Source organism: Bidens hawaiensis, unplaced genomic scaffold (genome assembly GCF_021521415.1).
Source record: "Bidens hawaiensis isolate Kalapana, Puna unplaced genomic scaffold, B.hawaiensis_p1.1 tig00024856_1, whole genome shotgun sequence".
In the NCBI taxonomy this organism is placed as follows: Eukaryota; Viridiplantae; Streptophyta; class Magnoliopsida; order Asterales; family Asteraceae; genus Bidens; species Bidens hawaiensis.
This window is the reverse complement of record NW_027493946.1, coordinates 115,955-136,576: the sequence shown is the minus strand read 5'-3', so window position 1 is coordinate 136,576 and position 20,622 is coordinate 115,955. Positions and strand designations below refer to the sequence as shown.

Sequence of the window (20,622 nt, the reverse complement as noted above, 5' to 3'; positions counted from 1 at the left end):
GACTCATACTCAACCGATTGTAACAACTTAATACTCGAAAATAAATACGACTTCTTATCCTTATAAGTTTTAACTCGATCTCGATGTTGCACATCTTTGTTAGTAATGATGCAACAATGTTCATACCTATAGTGCATTAAACATTGACTATTAATTAAAGTCAAAAACCACAAATTGAATCTCATCTCAAAGTAAAATTATCATAATTAGTTAGTTCTAAACTATTAATAATAACTAAATAGTAAAAAACTAAAAAGCATATATTCATAAAAATAAAATGGGCCGAATTTGCCACACTTCACGGCCCACAAACCCATTTTCATTATTCACGTGATCACATCTATAGGTGCACAAAGAACCCGAAACCAGTTTTTTTTAAACCCGGGTTTATTATACCTGAACCCGAACCCGACCCTACCCGTAGGGTACGGATAGGATATGACTTTCAATGCTGAAACCCGAACCCGTACCCGATATAAACCCGATAATACCCGAAACCCGGGTTTTTTGCATACCCGAACCGGGATTTTTGCATACATAATATTAGTGTTTGTGCACATTTGTCTGTGTGACACTTGACAATGGTTGTATGGCTACCCACAGACTATAGCCGTTCTTCAACGGATCTTTTTTGAAGCATATATTTGATATAAATATTTTGTTTAGAGCAACGTCTTTTGATATATCAAACAACAATTTAAAACACATAAAATATATGTTTTTTTATATCATTGTTTAGTTATTTACATATGTTTGAATGAACTTTGAAGTTTGTATGTAAAAAATGGAGTTATAATAAAAAAACAAAAGTAGGCCTGTTAACAGAAGCTGCAGAATATTGGTTTTTTTAATACCTATAAATAGGGTATTCAAATACCCGGAAAATGGGTTTTTTCAATACCCGAAAATAGGGTATTCAAATACCTGGGTAATGAAAACCCGGTTCAATACCCGACCCGGACCCGGTACATAGGGTATGGTTTTTCATGCAAATACCCGAACCCGAACCTGACCCGGTTATTACTAATACCCGGTTTTCCAATACCCGGTCATACCCGTACCCGGTTCCATACCCGAACCCGATTTTTTTAATACCCGATTTGTGCACCTCTAATCACATCTCCTGCCATGTGTTTATTTATTAAAACTTTAGATATCCATCCCTACGTATCAATTTATATAAAATAAAGGTACGTTGTTTTTATTAATCTCAACTATCTCCTTTTGGTCGTTGTCAGTCCTAACTAACGAATTGGCTGCTGACGGTCTTAACTTTTAACGTATTTGTTCCCAAAAGTCCGTGACTAATACTTGCAGGTCGCTGACCGGAAAACTCACATTTTTTTTCCGGAAAACTCACATATTTTTCCGGAAAACTCAACATTTTTGTCCCAAACATCTTTGTCCCAACATCTTTGTAACTTTGTATCGGACCTTTCTGAACCTTTCTCAAGTAAAATCCCCAATTATTGAGGTTGTCGGAACCTTATAACCATCATCGGAATCGGTTGGTGGTGCTCAAGTGGTGGCGGTTGGTCGGTGATGAGTCAATTGGTGGTGGTGGCAGTGTTCGGGTGGTGTTTTCTGGAAAAAAATGTGACCTTTCTGACAAAAACGTTTTTCCGACGACCTGCAACTAACGGTGTTAGGATTCCGTTAGTCGCAGACTGTCGGGACAAATACGTTAAAAGTTGGGACCGTCAACAGCCAATTCGTTAATTGAGACCGACATCGACCAAATGAGATAGTTGAGATTAATAAAAACCAATATAGCAGCAATTTGAATTATACCTTGAACTACTAAAATTAAACAACATTATATAGGATCTAATCTCGGTACAAACTTCATAAAAACCAACTATAGTTTCTCTTGATAACCAGTTCTAAACTATTAATAATTGACAACCTTATATATTCATAGTCTTGCTGAACATAACCATTAAATTCAAAAAACAACAAAGGATCAAACATTGCATATATCCTATGGCGATATCAAGCTCTCGATATATTCTACACATTGCATCTTCCCAACTCGATAAAGTTTCATCAACTCATTCACCTCATTGTATGAATCATTAAGCATGTCATAGAAGACGGGTTTCCCTGGTACCGCGATAAGCAGTTTTCCATCATCTAAAATACATGAATTATCCTGATCATCAAAAGGATGTAAGCATGCATCTTAAGCCTGAGAATGATCCGAACCGACACACTAAGCGTGATTTCCCAAATGTATGTTCAGTCATCACCCTTAACTCGTACCCATTCAAAAAATAACGAGGGCAAAGCCGGCCCATGTAGGTACCCAGACGAACCGAATAACGAAACTGCGGAAATTCTATCTCTGAAAATACCATCTTCTTGATATCGAGAGCCACTAGCAAATGACGGTTATTTGTATTGCTACTTGCTTGCCAATACAAAAATCCATTTGCAAACGTACCTGAATAATCGCTAAAACGAGAATAGTCCCCGATTACCTCTAAAGGCGTGCTCCATGACCAAGATTTAAGGCTAAAAACCTCATAAGATTTTGAATCTATGCTGGAACCATTTGTTAATCTAACAATCTTTAAATCATCTTTGTTTGTACCATAACCAAATCCATACACATAGGTACTAAGTGAATTAAATGACGGTGGATCAGGAACCGTCTTGAACTCTCTTAACAACGGGTTGTAAAGGATCATATGGCGATTATGATTACGATATTTTAGGACTAAAAGGAATATCCCTTGAATGAGCCAACAATGGTAATATTTCTATAATTTTCTAGGCTAATTTCAGAAGAGGCAAGCTTGAACATTGATTCATCTCGACGGTCTATGGCGTAAAAAGGTAGGCTAGGGAGAAGAAGCGCCCGTCGTGCTCTGGACTTTATAAAATTAGGATCTGAAATGACATGATTCCAATGCTTTAAACATTTTAACTGCACCAAGGGTTTTGTAGGCATTCAAAGAAATATTTGCTGGATAATATGTTCAGGTAGATATCGCGCTTCCGTCATTGCTGATTGATTGCGAGCTGAAAGGGGAATTTAAACAACAATGATTCTGATGAAATCTAAGCATGAAATCTAAATCGAACGAAAAATTTTGTTTTTAGGCAGACCGGACTAGCTACAAGACCATATCTAGACAAGAAAAGTATATTAGAAACATGTACATATAGTGATTGTGATTCTCATGAAATCTAAACAGCAGACAACAAAAATGAACAAATTTAATTAACGCGTTGAATGAATATTAATAAGCTACCAATAACATATAATGGTGGAAAATGTATAATCCTAAAGATATCCTAATTACTTTATATTATTAATCTGATAACAAAGATATTAACGTTAAAGAAAGAACTCGATTTGATAACCTTTTCGCCTTGCATGACTGCGAAGACGACGCTGCCTCATGCGGAAGGTTAGCTTCATGTTGCTACTGGAGATCAACAATTTAATTAGGAAGTGATCTGCAATATGAGTTATGACAAGTTAATAATAAATAAATAAATGAGTCCTAAACATATATATAATAAGATTTTTGTTAACTAGTTAAAGGATTACATGATCATACGCAAATGCACACATCTAAAATCATTTCTTTTTGTACATTAATGGATTGATGAAACCTACTTTTAACTTCCAGAGAAGATATTCAAAGGTATGATGAAGATTAACAAATATTAAATATGTACAGATATTACAAATACTAAAGATGAATAGAATATATAGTACAGTTATACTACATATTAACATCAAATCCATATCTATTCGCACATGCTTGTTTTCGAAGTAATGAAGATTCTGATGAACAATCAAAGCTCGTATAAAATCCATTAATTACAATAATGGTTAGTTGCATTTTTAGGCACGTTTATAATACTTTAAACATTCATTTTTCACTACATATCATGCATATATCATATTTATATTTCATTTTTAGGCGCGACGCTCGTTTATAACTTGGATTGTTTTTATTGTTTTGTAGGTGCGGAGCGGTTGCAAGGGGCAACAATGACCAAACATGTCCATCATTAAAGCAACGAAATGCAAATGCACAAATCCTAAAACATTCCTTTTTGTACATTAACGAATTTGATGAAGCGATTAAAACCTACGTGTAACAATTTATATTATTAAGCTTATAGAAAAGATATTAATCTACTGATTGGTGAAATTAGTAAATAGAATACTTAATTGTTCACAAATGACTGTTAAACTTATTAACTTAATGTAAATTAAGATCTTACATCTACAATATGCACATATACACAGATGTATATAGTTATAATATGCACAAAGACTACAAATATACACAGTTATAATAAAAATGTAAAAATACCACAATTTTATACAGTTATATTTTATGTACAAATATTACAGTCATAAAATGCAAATATACTGCAGATATATACAGTTATAATTAATATGCACAAATACTCCGGCAAAAGGAAGGAAAATCCATGGACCGAACCTTCTTAAATAAGAGGTCCTACACATATACATATATGTCTCATAACAAAGCTACACCTTGCCACCCAAAGTTAAATTTCATCAAATATTTTTTTCTGTCGTGGTGCCGATGAGCACATTGAAATCTTCAGATTGCGCCCAAAATTTTTATTAATTTGAGTCGATAAATTAATTATACGACCTCTGGTTGAATCTCAACGACTTACTTTTATATGGACCCAAAGGTATACAGTGTTATATATGCCCAACTACTACGAATATATACAAGTATAATACGCACAAATTAATACAACAAATCTATACCCTTATACAATTATATATATACAATTATATATACACAAATACTACAAACATACTACAGTTATAATATGCACAAATACTCTACTACAACATGCACAGATAATATCAAATCTATATCTATTTTGCATTTATAGGGTTAAAAACAAGATTGAAAATAAGACAGAAGCAAATTCAACAACTGATAATTCACATATCTATACATTTTAGAATGAAGATTAATTCTTATATATGACCAAATTAAGGACCTGAGTAATCCACGGATTTCAAGTCCACTTGATGAACAATCGTTGACACGGTAGATCGGATTAAGATCTGCGAAGGATGACTATTACCTGATGATTGTCAAATGCCTTCAGGAGTTGCCCATCGGAGATCACGGACACAAGCCCTAATAAGTAGGGCATGGAGTCACTTACATTCTGATATTTAAGCTAGTGAACCAAAGTTTTGTTACGGACCCTCTAGATTCATCCAAGTGACAACTTGATGTAAAACTTAATTTAAGGGGCTTTCCTTTATTTATGTACAAAGACGTTTACGCGAAACCGGGATGTTACAAATTCTTACAGGTTGGTGTCAAAATGGCATGCGATACGGTCGTGTTTAAGTCCATATATTGAAAAATATAACTATTATATTAAAGCAACATGATTTTCACATATCCTTTAATTAAGCTATATGTTCTTACATATGTTATTAAATATAACTTTTTGGTTGTAATTTTTTTAACTACCCGTGTATTACACGGGCTATAACCTAGTAAATAAATATATCGGGTGGGGACGCGCGCAGGGGCGCAACTTACGAGGGTGCGGGGTGTCCTTGATCACCGCCTTTTTCGCCCAGTAAGGTAAATTTTCATGATTTCGTCCGAAAATATTGATAAATATATATTAAGCGCGATCACCCTCAATTACTTCGGTCACCCCTATGACTTAACCCAAGTTTTGACACTGTATCGGCATCAAAAACCACCTAGGTCCTCCCCTGGTTATTCGGATGCTAAGCAATATGACGGTTGTATCTAAGAATAATAGATATGTGGAGATTTCTATAAGTGTGTGTAAAGAGATGGTAAACAAACTAAACATTGTTTTAAGCCTAATTTTAACTACACAGATAAATTAGTGTTTTACTCACTATAAATCAGTAAACGTTAGAAGAATGAGCAAACAAAATTGGTTCCTTTTCACTTTTCGTATCTTCGTATGTTCCTTCAACATCTTCTTTCCTCTTTTTAATCCTCATCCTCATCAGGAATTTTGCTACATTTCCTGTGGTGAGCAAGAGAAACGTGCTCAATATCTTTTTTCGCTTATTTTGTTGTTAAATGGTTTACCATTTGGTTGATTTGAAAAATATTGGCGCGGTTAACGAAGTGGATCAAAATGGCAAGCTTTAGAAGCCCTAGAGATAGACAGAAGAGAAAAAAAGACCTTTTGGAGGAAATACGACATGTCCAAACCACATTGACAAAAATAGGAGTTTAGTTATTAATTTAACTACTATATGTCGAAGATTTTAAAGTTGTGAGCCCCTGGGATATTAATGGGCTCTGTACGAACGATCGCCCAATCGGGCAATTGGCACACCAACTGGGCCAGCCCTCATTTCCGACGATTATCTATAAACAATTTGCTTATACAGTGTTGTTAGTTTTTTCCTTTTTTTTGTTTTTTGCTTATACACCAAGTTTGTAACAATGCTTTAAAAAAATGACGCACAAACTAGCTAGTTGTTTCTTGATTCCAATTTGAACTATATATTCATAGTCTTTTGAACACAACCACTTAGTTCAAAAGGTTTAAAGGATCACATAGAGCATATATCCGAAGGTGATGTCGAATTCTTGACATGTTCCACAGATTGCAGACTCCCCGCTTGCCTAAAATTGGTAAAGGTACGTTCACATCCTTATATGAAGTTTTAAACATGTCATAGATGGCATGTCGTTCTAATGCTCCGATATAAGCAGCTTCTCGCCATCCAATGCTTCTGACACCAGCAGCTTCTCGTCATCCAAAAGTTATACAAGAGATCTCTCTCTTTTTGAATGAAGCCTTACGGTGTCTCACATTAACCATTTGGACTAGGGATCATTGGCTTTTGGATACTATATTTTACTTTTCTATTGATTTTAGATAATATACTTATAATTAGGGATATAAATAAGTTGAGTCAGCCGAACCTGCCTAAGCTTGAATTCGAATCGTGGGTACTTTTCAGGCTCATACTCAACTGCTTGAAACAAATTGATACTCGGAAATAAATACGAGTTCTTATCCTTACCAAATCGATCGGTCTCGAAGTTGCACATCTTTGTCGGCAATGATGCAACAATTTTCATACCTATAATGCATTAAACATTGAACTATCAAAGTCTAAAAACCACAAATTAAATCTCATCTCAAAGTAAAAAAAAACATGATGATAAGTTCTCAGTTCTAAACTATTAATAACTAATAAATAGTAAAAAAACAAAAAACCATATATTCATAAAACTAAAAATGGGCCGAATTTGATAATGACCTCATCACACTTCACGGCCCACAGCCCATTTTCATTATTCACATCTTTCGGCCATGTATTTTATTAGAACTTTAGACCTAGAGGTGCACAAATCGGGCTTTTCAAATGCTTGATTCTGAGCATGGAATCGGGTTCGGGTATAACCGGTTGTTGAAAAATTAGTTATTGGCAATACTCGGTTCGGTTTCGGGTCCAGGTATTGTCTCTAAAAACCATACCATATGTGTAAGTTCAATGGTTTCAAGAGACAACAAGCTAAAATGGAACACTCTAATTACATTGAGACCAACGAATGATTAAGTCGTGCATAATTTTTATATTTAGCTCTTTGAGTTTATTAGTAAAATAGTGGGTACTTTAAGTATGCTTTTGAATTTCAGGTTACGGTGCATTAAAGATACAAACTTATTTGTTATTTTTCCTTATTAGAATTTATTATGAGTAACTTATAAATAACATGAACAAACAGATGGTAACACAGTGTCTATTAATTATTTTGGTAATGATAAAAAATAAAAGAAAACTAGTATTTAGACCCCCCGCGTTGCGGGGTTGGGGTGAAACCGTAACAGCATCTAAACTCAGTCATAAAAGATAATTGCTTAGTAGTTTAGCTGAGTTACATTCGTTGATATGATCAGAGTTCATTTACACCATTAAAGCTTGTATTTGCATTTGTTGGTTAACATAATTACTCAGAAGCAGGTAAGAAAAACATGACCACCTTTGTATTTATACAATATTGTTTGCTACATACACATTATACATATATAAAGATGACTTGCACATTCGTCTTGTAGAAAGAATATAAAAGGTCCAATGACCATCAACTCACAAAATATATTCCCTCCAACACTGCATCTGATCGGTTTTTAAAAGAAGCCAAGGAAGCTCGCTTGCTGACTGCTATCTTGTTTTTGCTTGCAATAACCGACAAATAATGTTTAGGATTCAATTTGAAAAACGTCTTTTTCTAATTTTACTTAATCAAGTATAAATGAATTCAAGCAATTATAATTTTGATCATATCTTACCTAGCATATTGCAAATTTTGTTGCCACCTCAACTTATCCTATAAATTTTGTTCTACTAAAGAAATGTCTATAGTGACAAAGATCTATTTAATTATTAAGCACAGATGTTGCAGATTTGCTAGCTATGTTTTGCATTTCTAGATCGTAACAGAAAAAATATGCACTTGAAACCTAAGTCGGCGAAAGTTTACCTATAATTAATCGCTCCAACTGATTTGTTTATGCGTCTGGGTTTCACATCCTCCTAAGAACCTGCAATTTCACATAAAAGTGGTTCAGTCCAGTTTGGCCCTAAAACTCATAAAAGATTATCATCATGGTAAGATGGCATTACCCATCTGTGTATGTTGGCTGATTGATCTCCCGCCGCCTGGTGTTCCAAAATAGAATCCTGCAACAGTCGTAATCTAAGCACATACGGCAGAAAATGCAATCGTCTTGCTTCTACCACGACCATAGAAAACCAAATAATAAAAATATTAAGGTATCACTAAATTCAAGAATCCCAATTTCAAAGAAAATGCACATGCCATAACCTTTAACAACAACAAAGACAAATGACATTTCATCGAACATATGGTGTGCACCCAAAAAACACTATCCAAAATCTTAATTCAAGCAACTTTAATTTCACCTGAATACATCCTAAAAGTGTAATTTAAGAAGCCACAAACCTTAAAGAAGAAAGCAATTCGTAAGGAAAACAGCCACCGTATCACTTACAAAATGTAACGGTACCTTTTTTGAAGAATCCACTTGTGCCATCAATATAATCCCTAGGTAAACAGCATGGACTTAGTTAAGATGCCTAACAACCTTTTCATATTAAGGCAGCAAATTAAAGCAAAACCAATAAGCAATGTAAATATGTACAAATTTGCAGCTACTGTGAATGAGAGATACAAATACCTTATAGTTTTGGCAACCCAAGCACCTACGAAGAGTAATGACCAAACCAGATTGTAGTTTGAATTTCGTTCAAATGGGCTGCTAAGTTCCTCAATTTGCTAGCGGTCTCGCATAAACATGAAAGCCCTTAACATACATGCTACCGAGTTACATGCATCAATTTCATGTTACAATTAAATAGATCCTATATTGGGGAGCATCAGCATGAAATGCGAGTCTAGTTTACAATCAAAAATCAATCAACTGAAATATGTGGAGAAAAAATAGCCCCAAATTATACTGTATAGCTCAAAATACATGATGCTGTTTTGAACCGATACGGCATCGCATTCCAGCTGGTGCTCCGTGTCTTCAAGAAATAAATGGTGAATTAGAGAGAAACCAAGCCTACAAAATAAACACCTTTAACCCTAAACGAAAACAAAACGCACGAAATTAAAGAAACATACTGACGTAAAACACGATGCGATGTAGTGTGAAGATGAAATCCCACCTACGATTACTGACGTAAAACACGTATCAACCGTTATAACATAACACAATTTTTTATTAACGTGTCATTTTTTAATACAGAATCAAGATCAACTACCAAAATAAAACAATGAACTAAATATCTTCTTCAAGAAACCGCAACTATCGGACTTGTAACCTTGTGAATCTCATCACTCCAAACCAACAAACCCGAAAGAGCTTTCGATTTGATTGTCGCATCGACCGTCACCACAAACGATCGCTTCTCACCCACTGCTTTGAACACGAGACTACTCGGGTTAACCTACACAACCATCCCCGATGGTGCAACCACACGAGCCTTGTATAAAGAACCTGTTGCACCCACATTTGTAACCGTCCTGTTAAAGGTTGTCAGAAATAGTAAATCAAAATCTTATTACCAAACCACAACTGTTTATCCAAAAAACGCTGCTACAAGAAAGCAAATAATGCAAACAGAAAACAAGACGAGACAACATGTACGGGCTTTTGATACAGAAAGTGATAACCAGAATTACAAAGAACAAAACAAATCATTGATTCAATGAAACCCTAACTCAGATAAAGATGAAAGATCTCTCACGTAGATAACCTAAGAAAAATCAGTTAATGAAACTAAAAACCTGAAGAAGATTGATAGTAACGAGCGAGATAGCAATCATATGATGTAGAGAAGTATCTTGATGAGCAGAGAAGATGAAGACTGAATGTTCGAGAACATAAAGAACCACACCTAATTGAGATGACAGAAGACGATATATACTCTTCAAGTCATGGGCTTTGAGCCCAATATGTCCAGAGTCTGACACAAGCCTTTAGCCCACAATCATACACATCTTGGCCCAGATCCAATATCCTTAAAATATAACATGAAACAACAAAGGAAAATATATTTCAACAAAGGTTCGGGTTATGTTACCAGATTGTTTAACCGAGAGAGCGAAAGAAGGGTAGTTTAGGTCCCACACGGTTGCATTAATGGTTGCGGAGCAAGCACTTGAATCCTCAGTGACGGTTTTCAAAGCGGTGGAGTTATAACCTTGGCCACATAAAAATGACACATAATCTTGTTCTCCTGCATCATAGACCAAACCTGGGTCTATGGCCTTGGACGGGTCGATATGCCCAGCGCCATAAGCAAATTCAGCATTTTTTTTTTTATTGAACTCATTGGTGCGGCTGTAGTCATAAGGGCCGACTTTATGGCAGCAAGGGACCAAGTCGGGTGGAATGATTTAACATAAGTAGCCGCCCCGATGGCGTGAGGGCACGACATGGAAGTCCTGGAAATAATATTAAACGGGACAATACGGGTGTCACCTTCTTCCCCAGTGACAGTTGTACCCTCTGACCACGTGGCTAAAATGTCCACTCCAGGCGCGGTTATATCAGGCTACACATAATAAATATATAAAATGTTAACACAAGTAACTACATAGTATTTTTTTTTTCTTTTTAGATAATATATTTAATCTCATGTACCTTGAGAACATCGGGTGTGATTATGTTCGGGCCTCTCCACGAGAAAGAAGCCACAGTTGGGGCGGCTTTGTCAACATTTTCGTAACTTCTTCGGATGCTTGCAGTTGGTGTTTAATTAAACACAAAAATTAAAACTGTCCATTGAAATCACTAGTAATTAGCAAAGCATTTGGTAGACTTACTTAGTGGAGTTTATGTAACTTAGAACAGCTCTTCCATCTTTGCCGCCAAGTATGTTGTTTGAAGAGGATAACTATACGTGAAATCTCCAATGAAATAATTATCAACTTTGATCGCGATACCACTTCCACTCGAATTTGACGCATTTACATTAATGTCTAGAATCTCGCATACCACAATTTTGTTATGTACCAAAGTTGGGTCTAAGGAATTTTGCAGGCACAATCTGCGATTGCCGGTATTTATTAGTTTTTGATACCTAAATGTTATGTATATAAAATCAAAACTAAAATTTTTGGACAACATTCTGCTAGTTTTGCTATGCAAAATGGCTCTGATGAATGTCCTTAATTATTTTGGACAACATTCTGTCACTATAAGTTTGATGACTTTACCTAGAGTCATCTGATGTATATCCTTTCTTTATATTAGGCACTGATCCATCAAAAACTATCGGATGAACCGCACCATCGAATGTGTTTACCGAAGGTCCCTACACATGTATACAGTTAAGAGTAGACGACTACAACAACAGCAACAGCAGCAATAATAATAATAATAATAATAATAATAATAATAATAATAATAATAATAATAATAATAATAATAATAATAATAATAATAATAATTCTCACCTCATAAGTCACATTGTTGCCTAACACAAGCTTAGTTAGAAACTTCCTGTCAATGCTGCTAGCAGCAACCGATAACGACCAAGGTGACATATTAGTAATCGATCCTGGAAGAGGTCCATCGTTTCCGGCAGAATTGGATGTAAGAATCCCATTCTTCATAGAATGGAAAGCTCCAATGGCGATAGGATCTTCGAAATAGTTTAGAGGGTCAAACCCTCCGACCGAAAGTGAAATAATATAAACTCCATCGGCAATTGTGTCGTCAAAAGCCGCTAAAATATCACCATCTGCACAGCCATCCGGAAAACATATCTTGTAAACAACTATACGTGCTGACGAAACTCCACCCCTAGCTGTTCCATTAGCTAAACCTAACAAACTTGCATTGTTAACTGCACGTCCAGCCACGGTGGACGCAGTGTGTGCCATGACCTTGGGTGTCTCTTGCTGACAAAAACCCTCCGCGATTGGATTTCTCCGTGTTGTAGTATTTTGCTCCAATGAGTTTGCTGTCAGACAACGTATAATATGCCATAACTAATGTTAACAACCAGATAATATTGAACCATCAAAGAGCCATCCACCAAAAAAAAAAAACTATTTGTAAGAATAAGAAAAAAAAGGTCAAAGTTTGAAAACTATTTGTAAGAATATCCGTTTGAAAAATATACAAACGGATATTCTTAGTTTCTTATCATCGATGGGTCTAACTTTGAAAACTGTTAGTCAAACGGTCAGAAGATTTATCTATAGTTGGCACAATCGAATTAATAACGAATTGAGTGTTTTTACTTGTTGCAAGTGAAATTGGAGGAATCACATGACCCCTTCCATTTGGATGGTGGAGGACCGAATCCATCGTCCTTGAAACTATCGGATTCCGGCCAGACGCCACTGTCAAGCATGCCGACAATGACGTCGCTCTCAAGAGGTGCTCTTTTGACATCTTGAGGGAAGCCAGTGAAGTCCCATGATCTTGTTGTGTGTAGTTGCTTTTTGCGGCTTGGGAATACTGACACCACACCCTCCTTGCCTACATGCAAACGATAATATGCATGGTTATATTACATTAATTTTATTCATGAAACTTTTTTCATAAAAAGTAAGATTTTATGTAATTAACTTGTGATGCTTAACATTACTTAAAAACTTAATTTTCAACAGTTGACTGTTCATATCTTTTTTTTTTTAGAACCATCAAGGAAATTAATTTGTAATTATCTAAATTAGAACAATTAACTCACGAGTTTAGTTGGTCGAAAAATAGATCGAATGCTCCGGTTCTTTGTTATTTGTATGTGGTTTTGTCTCGGAGTTTTTGGCCTAGTTCTCTAGGACAGACACTTGGTCCATGTTTATAATACATATGGCGTTCCAAAAAAAAAACTCACGAGCTAGTTGGTTTTTCTCGTGTTCGGTCAGCTTGGCGACGAAAGCTCCTCTTGTAGCTCCAAAGTAAAGATTCCGATGCCCGGCTGCCAAAAGTACATTATCAAAGATATTAGTACGTGTTGTTAAATATATATACAAGGGAGCACATTTTAATTCACGTAAATAATAGTTAATTACCTGCCAGTAACTTCTTGAAGTATGTTGGTGTGGTGTGCTTTAACTGAATATAAATATTCACTCTTTGGAAGGTCACCCATGTACACAATGTACGTCTGCCAAACACAAATAATATTATCATGCTAACCAAAACATCGAAAACGATTAAAAACACATTTGATAATGAAAGAGAAATTATAATGCCTTGAGATCATTGGAGTCAGCAGCTAATGTGTCACTAAAGATGAAAGAGTATGTAACTGTGAGTAACAGGAACAGTTTCGATACGGGATACGCCATTGATTCGAAGAAGATGTTAAGCAGATAGTAATGAAATTTGTTTATGCATACATACATACATACATACATATATATATATATATATATATATATATATATATATCCAACTTAACCTCATGGTTATCTCAAAATTCACCCATTTGATAATGTTAATCAAGTATCCTGCACGTCATGAGCTGTCGATGAGGGAAGATTAGTGGAATATCCTTGTTTACCTGGTTAGTTAACAAAAATAACCTTTGACTGTTTGACTTTACTAAAATAGCTCTTTTGATATTTCTCAATAAGATTTTCGATAAGTCTGGCCAATCAAGAAAAGATATGTGTCCCCGTCATGCTAATTATGTCAGCTTGAGTCGATTTTGACCAAAATCGTAACTTAACTGAGTTTTCAGATAGCTGGAGAATGATAACAAGTTAGTTATGGTTATCATTTTTACAAGTTGATTCGGGTTATAGTCGATTACCATTGATTAGATTTGGCCATGAAATGTTTGAGCTATATTAAAATGTCTCAAAACAACATAATTGGGTTGAAAGCTTAGACGTGAATATTTTAACTGTGTAATAATTAGTTGTGTGTTAGACATCTAAGATTGTAAAAAAATAAGCTTTACCGTTTGACATTTGTAGATGTTGCATAATGGGTCGGTTCAATTAACAATGGATTTACTAAATCTCAGTTATGTTTGGTTTTATCGGGAATGTAAATATGATTAGCCATAACCTACTCATTAATTTCAGTTTTCAAAAAAAAAGAAAAATTTATACCGGTCGATCGTTTTTGGTTAGGTTCGGTGTACCGGTTTTTTCATTTATGTGTCAGTTAATCTGATTTTTTAATGAGACTTTACACAGTGCCTTGCCATATGTTGTGACATTTGCCAAAGATGGATCCCATGCTTTACAAAATCGCATTTGTAAATTGAAATTTATCAAAATATTAAAAAAAAAAAAGAAAAGTTTCCAAAAACTTAAATAATTTTTAATTTATTTAATACCCTAAAATTTTATTCAAGTTACTAAATAGCTAAATATAACATAATTTAATTTAAAATAAAGAAAAGAAAAATGAAACAAGATAACAAAAAGAAAATTAAAACTGAAAAAGGCCGATCTCCTCAACCTCTTTGTTGCCACTCATGTGCATGAACAAAGAAGTGCTAGTGTTGCATGAGGGAACGCAATTTTACTTGTATTTGAGTGTTGATGATAAATTAGTTTCACTTGTATTTTAAGACCGAGTGTTGCGGTTCCCTGAATGGGCGCAAGTCATGTGCTCATCATCATCATTTAACAATCAAAGTATTTAGTGCTATAATTGTATTATGACTGTATTCCATTGTGTTTCTCCTCTATATATAAATATAGGTTTGGTAATTCATCGACTTATAATTACTTGGATTTTGTTGATTTAATATATTCTCTTGCTAACATTATCAACACTTATAAATAAAACATTATTTATTCACGTGTCATGTTTCACTACAAAATCAAGATCCAAAATCAAATCAAACATAAGAAAAAATGTCATGTTTCAACCAAAATAAAACGATGAACTAATGATGTACTTTAAGATTACGAAACGCAACTATCGGACTTGTAATCTTGTGAACCCCATCACTCCAAACCAACAAACCCGAAAGAGCTCTCGATTTTAATTTTCGCATTAACTGTCATCACAAACGACTGCTTTCCACCAACTGCTTTAAACACAAGACTGCTCGGGTTAACCTTCACCACCATCCCGGATGGTGCAACCACGCGGGCCTCGTATGGAGAACCTATTGACACCACATTAGTAACCGTCCTGCTAAAGGTTCGGGTTATTCTATGTGAATGTTTAGACGATAAAGCGAAAGAAGGGTAGTTTAGGTCCCACACGGTTGCATTAGTGGTCCCATAGCAAGCGCTTGAGTCCCCAGTGACGATTTTCAAAGTGGTGGAGTTATAACCTTGGCCACACAAAAATGACACGTAATCTAGTTCACCCGCGTCATAAACCAAACCGGGTGAACGGCCCTTGATGGGTCGATGGGCCTGAGCCATAAGCAAATTCAGCATCGGTATTTTTGGTAGGGCTCATTGGCGTGGTTGTAGTCATAAGGGCCGACTTTATAGCAGCAGGGGACCAAGTCGAGTGGAATGATTTAACGCAAGCAACCGCCCCAGTGGCGTGAGGGCACGACATGGAAGTACGTCCCGGAGAAAATATTAAACGGGACAACATGTGTGTCTCCCTTTTGCTTGCTGACGGTTGTACCCTCTGACCATGCGGTTAAAATGTCCACTCCAGGTGCGGTTATATCAGACTACACATAAAATATATAAAAGACAGAATATCAAAAGTGTAAAATATATAAAAGACAGAATATCAAAAGTGGTCATTTATGTTTGTACCATTTTTCAGTGGTTATTCTTTAACAAACTTAATGACAAAAAACATCCTTTGTATTTAAAAACCCTATCACGTTATGTCCTTTAGCCCTAACCCAGTTAACTTTTCTCGTTAAATCTGGCCTTCATGTGCAAGGCACATGAGGGTAGTATTGTACTTTACATATTTATTTAATAATTGAAAATAAAAAAGAAACAAATATATTTAAAAGATAAACACTCTAAATTATTTAGTTTTAATCATTTTGATATATATCCAACACAGTAACAAAATTAAATCTTGTTACATGTACTTTGGGGATTGTACACAAGTAATTAGCAATGCACGCATTTGGTATATACTTACCTGGTGGAGTTTTATGTAAGTTAGAACCATGCTTCCATCTTTGCCACTCAAGTATGTTGTGGGAAGAGGATAACTTTCAGAGAAATCGCCAGTGCTATAATCAGGAAATTCGATCACGACACCACTTGCACCTGACTTTAACGCATGTACCGTGTCTTGAAACTCGCATACCACAATTTTATTATGTATCAAATCGGGGTCTAAGGAATTTGCTATGCAGGATCTGCAATTGTTAAGTTGATGTCTTGTAAATATAATCGTTCATATTACCTAGAGTCATCTGATGTAGATCCATTCTTAATACTAGCAGCGAGCCCGCGCTTTGCTGCGGCGATACATGATGAACTCAGTCAAGCAGCAACTCAATTTGTTACCATATGGGGTTTACTACTTATACAGTTTCTAAAATACAAAAAATTAAAATACATGTATTTAATACAGTCGATATTATTCATCGGCCCGAGCCCAAACTGACTGTTAAAATTTTCTTTTCTTTTATTATTTACTACTCCTTGTGGGTTTGATAAAAAAGATTCTTTAAAACATGATACTTTGAAAAGACGAACTTTACTTCCAGCATGATAATAAAGGAAACACCCCTTCACAGTGGACAACTACGTTTCTCAGTCGCCGGAATTTGGTTCATGTTTAAACAGAAAGAAACAACTCATGTCAAGACACGGCTGAGTGAGGATAAAATTATTACCTCTAATGTCGGACAAAGTCGTCGGTGGCGCACGAGAACGTGTCGTTCGGTGACGGTGACTTAGTCGGTTTTTCTAAACAGAACCGATCGAACGCGGAACTCGAACGGTGTTGGTTTGCACCAGCAACTAGGCTGTTCATGCAGTCAAAACATGTTAATAATCGTTTGGATCGACATTCACAGAACAAGAATTTGAGGAGTAAATAGGTAGGGCGATTCTTGCATACCTTATTTGAATCGAAAAGAAACCAACGATGCGCTTATTGGGATTTAGAACTGAGCATTGTAAAAATCGTATTCAATAATAATAAGACGTACAGGTAGGATAAAAAAAATCAAAATCACAAGTGGGTTCGTTTAGTTACCTAGTGTCGCGAAAACAGAAGCAGCTAGATTGCAAGGAGGAAAAATGGTGGTATACTATCGGTGGTAAGGGAGTAAGTGGTAGGGTTTGATGGAACTTGTTTAGGATTCATGAATTTATAACGCCAAGGTCAAAACGAGGGCTTCGAAATTTCCAAATATTATTTCATGCTTATCTTCAAGTTTAGTTTATATATGTTATTTCATGAATCACAATTTGTTATATGTGTTTGCCATGACATCTCAGTTAATATATTTATTCATATAGTTTATTTGTTATTTTTATCAAATTCCGGGTATTAATTAATATAAGCTTTATTCCAACAAGTTGCAATATCCCGAACTCTAAATCTGATTCTAAGGAGACTGTAAAGCCTCAACTTAGGCCTTTTTAAAATTCCTCACCTTACTTGATGATTTTATATTTATTTATTTATTTATTAGCGTGGTTAAAATATAAATTTTGGGTATTATATTGTATGTTGTAGCATGTTTGTATTTTACACCAAAAAGTAATTATACACTAATTCAAGTAACTTGAACAAAGAACAAAGCATTTTATCATAAACAATATCACTAACTCAAGTAATTCTTGATTGAAAACAGATTACCAAAGATGCATACTTCAAAGGATTCATTCTAAGTAACATAACTTTTGACCCTGCATGTTTCTCCCATTCACTAAGTGCCACACTTGCACACAACTCTTTAAACATAAATATAAACAAATAAAACAATCAGGATTTATTTAATTTTTTTTTAAAAAAAATTAAGGATAACATGATTCATAAAGTACATATTTTTATATACTTACAAATACATGCTTGGGTAATATATGCCTTCAGAAAAATTAGCTATGATTTAGCAAAAAGACAACCTTTTGAAATAGCAGTCGATTACCATAGAATGCATAAACTCTTCAAAAATTACACAAATAATCTCTTCAAGAAGCATATGAACTCCTTTTTCCACTTGTATAGAATTATATTTGTATAAAAGAACACATAAATAACTAAATATACATATGAATATTTGAATAACCGACCATACATGCTGCAGTAAACTATTGCACAAAATAATCAATTGAAGACATTCTATAGCGTATGATCAAATTGATGCTGCAAATTCATTCAAGCATTTTCACAAGGGGTGCATAAGATAGCAGGACAAAGTATAACATAAAGACTGTAACAAAATTGATGAATAAATAGGTTTCGAAGGAACAAAGAAAGAAACCGATTGTTGAGTTTAGATGAAGAGGTTTGCCTGGAAGAGATATAAGTATCCCAGAGGGTGCACTATCTATATTAATTGTGATGAAGACGAAATGATTTAATTAAATTAATTAGATATTGATTGCAAATTGCAACTGAAGTCAAAGAAAGGAGGGAGACGGTTGTAGTCGAAATTCACCAGAAAGTTAATGATAATACCGGAGATTGTGAATTGCATTTAATTTTACATAAAGACAAAATAGTGATAAATTACCGTTTTGTCTTCCTTGTATGTTTTATATATAATATAGATATAGATTAGGCACATATGCACCATAAACTATCGGATATATCCCACCATTTAATGTGTTTATCGTAGGTCCCTACACATATATACAGTAAATAATAATAAATTGAAAATCAAGTAATTTAATTACACTGCACTATAATAACACTTTGTTGTAATTACACTACACTATTATTACACTATGTTTTATATATAATTACAGTGTTTTTTCTCATAGTTATCATGCTATTTTAATTTGTATTAGAATCAAACTCAAATAATAATAATAATAATATAATTTTTCTCACCTCATAAGTCACATTTGTTGCCTAACACAAGCTTAGTTAGAAACTTCCTGTCAATGCTGCTAGCAGCAACCGATAACGCCCAAGGTGACATAATAGTAATCGATCCCGGATCAGGTCCATCGTTTCCGGCAGAATTAGATGTAAGAATCCCATTCTTCATAGAATGGAAAGCTCCAATAGCGATAGGATCTTCGAAATAGTTTAGAGGGTTAGACTCTCTAGCCGAAAATGAAATAATATCAACTTTGTCGGCAATTGCATCGTCAAAAGCCGCTAAAATATCAGAATATGCACACCCATCATGATAACACATCTTGTAAACGGCTATACGTGCCGAAGGTACACCGCCTCTAGCTGTTCTGTTAGCATAACCTAACAAACTTGCATTGTTTACCACACGTGCAGCCACGATGGAAGCAATGTGTGTGTCATCGCCATCGATGTCTCGTGCTGACAGCCCTTTGTGTTCGGCTCTCTCCGTGTTATAGTATCTTGCCCCGATGAGTTTGCTGTCATGCAATATGCCTTAATGAGAGCATCTACAACAATAAACTCATACAAACCGTCACATCATCTTCATATCATATCATAAACTTTTCTCAAAAACCCCGTTTTATTCCACAACAACAAAACTCCACAAACTCCATTAAAAATATTAAATGTGTATATAATTAACATATATATATATATATATGCTTAAGTTCAAAAGAGAAGTGGTCTTAATGTGAGAAATGAGAGAAGTCATTCCAACCAATCACATAATTTCATTTTTATTTTCTAAATTATTAATTAAAAGGGCATATTAGTCACATATCCAATTTTCATTTATAATAACTATTAGTTATTAACAGTAGGTTACAAAACAATTTATTATTATTTAATTTTTTTATTTTAAACTAAAATTGTGAAATTTACCTAACAGTGCATTTTTGTCATGAATCTTAAAAGTAAATGGTACCAAATCTCAAATATTATGTTTAATATCGAGAACACTGAATATGATAAATATATGTGAATTAGATTATTATGTTGTATAAATTAACCTACACAACCCGTAACTTCCATATGCAATAAAAATATCAACTTACACCATAAGCCAAGTTCCTCCACAACATACATAACCGA

The 20,622-nt window shown here is 34.8% G+C and overlaps 2 pseudogenes; both read right to left on the bottom strand.

Annotated features, from left to right (window-relative positions):
* Positions 1–9,859: 9,859 nt before the first annotated feature.
* On the bottom strand, positions 9,860–13,877 carry LOC143570249 (cucumisin-like; annotated as a pseudogene).
* A 1,559-nt stretch (positions 13,878–15,436) lies between these two features.
* On the bottom strand, positions 15,437–20,590 carry LOC143570248 (cucumisin-like; annotated as a pseudogene).
* Positions 20,591–20,622: the final 32 nt, after the last annotated feature.